Source organism: Octodon degus, unplaced genomic scaffold, assembly GCF_000260255.1.
Source record: "Octodon degus isolate 3935 unplaced genomic scaffold, OctDeg1.0 scaffold00075, whole genome shotgun sequence".
NCBI lineage: Eukaryota > Metazoa > Chordata > Mammalia > Rodentia > Octodontidae > Octodon > Octodon degus.
In genome coordinates, this window is record NW_004524651.1 from 4,115,327 (window position 1) to 4,117,503 (window position 2,177).

Consider the following 2,177-nt stretch of genomic DNA (forward strand, 5'->3'; position numbering starts at 1 on the left):
GACCCCGGGAGCACTACGGGGCGGGGCATCATCTGTGCTGGTCGCGGGTTGGCCGCGTCCTTGGGCGGTGGCCGAGGGGCGTGGTATCATGGTAGCGACCGGCGCCAACTGGCGGCACCATCAGGGGCGGGGCGCCGAGCACCCGGACTTGGCCCGTGAGCCCTGACTGCCCTGGTAGTGGCTCCCCGGAAGTGTTCGGCCTTCTTCGTGGCGGGTCCGTACAGGTTTGTACTCAGGGTTGATCTCATTAGCCCTGAGTTCAGCCCTGCTCCCCCTGGACTGGCGATGCGAGGTGACTAGCACTGGCCGCGCCCTAAAAGCAGGAGTCAGGACAGATCCGGGCCAGTGGTTTGCCATCCACTGCGACCTGCTGGTGTTCACCCGCGCCCCCAAATAGTGGGATAGAAAAGTCCGCTTAGGACCTGGTCGAGTGTAGTGGCCCAGCACTCTGGGAGACTGAGGCAGGAGGATCTCAAATTCCACCACAGCCTAGACGTAGCACTCTAGACTCTCTAAATTAATTAATTAATTAAAATAAAATAAAGGGCTGAGGCTCACTGTGACCACCCCGGGCTCAATCACCAGTGCTAAGAAAAATCCAACAACCCAGAGAGGCAGGTCACTGTTGATTACACCCACAGCTGAGGGTGCTTGAAAGCATTTCCTTATCTGCCTAACTCCTAAGGCATGCAGATCATTTGAATTTCACTGATCAAAAAAATGAGGATTCAGAGATGAAGTGATTTGCCTAAACCACACCACCAGCTGAGGGACTGGTCTGGCTGCAGCCCTGAGCTTTTCCTACAGTCTTTATTTTTGGAATTACAGGTTCCCCTTTAAAACATGGTGATAACATCATGTTTCATCCAGGCCAGAAGTTTTGTTGCCCATGCATTTTCACACCATTTTAGAGGCTCACTGAAAGGCAGTCAAAAAGGAATCACTGAGAAGGATGAACAAAGTATGCGAGTGGCCAAAACTGCATGATTTTATAAGAAGTCTACATCTAACAATTACACGGTTTTTAAAATCATTTATTCATTTGGTACAGAGTCTCGCTGTGTAGCTCAGACTCATGGGCTGGGATTACAGGCACGCACAGTCACATGGGTTTCAGTGGCTGGCATGGCATGCAGTACTAGGGATCAAACTTGGGATCCTGTGCTTGCCAGACAGGCGCTTATGCTGCTGAGCTATCTCCACAGCCCATTATACAATGTTAAAGAAAAGGGAAGAAATAAGGGGCTAGATGTAGCAAAACGAGTAACAAGAATATCAAAGCAGTGGCCCAAGGTCCTGGAGAGGTATAGAAGTCTCTTCTGGCTTGGATAAACAAGCAATTTGCAATACAAATGAGATTATCTGTGAGAGGGCAAAACTCTTTCTTGTCCATTGACCTCAAAAGTCAACTGCCATGTACATCAACAGAAGACAAGGAAGGTTTCAAGGCAAGCAGGGATGGTTTGATCGCCTTAGGAGAAGTGGCACCCACAGTATTGGGAGGTACTGAGAGGCTATGAGTTTGGATGCTAAGGCAGCCGAGGTGTTTGCTACTAAGTTTCTTTTTTTTTTTTTTTTTTTTTGCGGAACCAGGGATTGAACTCAGATCCTTGTGTTTGCCAGTCAAGTGCTTATCCTATTGAGCCATCTCCCTGGCCCCTGCTACTAAGTTTCAAAAGCTCATAGTTTCTAAGTGTTATCTGCCAGAGCAAACTTTTAACAGTGACGAAATTTTTTTTGGAAAAAGATGCCAAAGAGAACCTATATTACAGAGGAGAATGCAATGCCTGGTCACAAGTCCATGAATGCCCACTTCACCTTGTTTTGTGTAAATGCAAGCAGGCATTTCAAAAGCAAGCCCCTTCTTGTTATCATTCTGAGAACCCATGGGCTTTTTTTTTTATTTGTTTGTTTTTTTCCACTTTATTTTTTTTGTGGGTTATGTTTTTTTTTTTTGACATCAGCTATTTTTATTTTAAAGAAAAAAAATAAAAACAATGGTACAAAATTTCAAAACAAGATTTTAAGAGAGTAACAATGGTTAATACATTGTGTATTGTTACTGCCAAAGTAGTTTCTCATATTACGAGATATAGGCAAGAAATAATAAATAAACAACATAGGTACAAACCTCTGGGTTTTTTTAAAAGTCAACATAAAATGGAAATATACTTTTT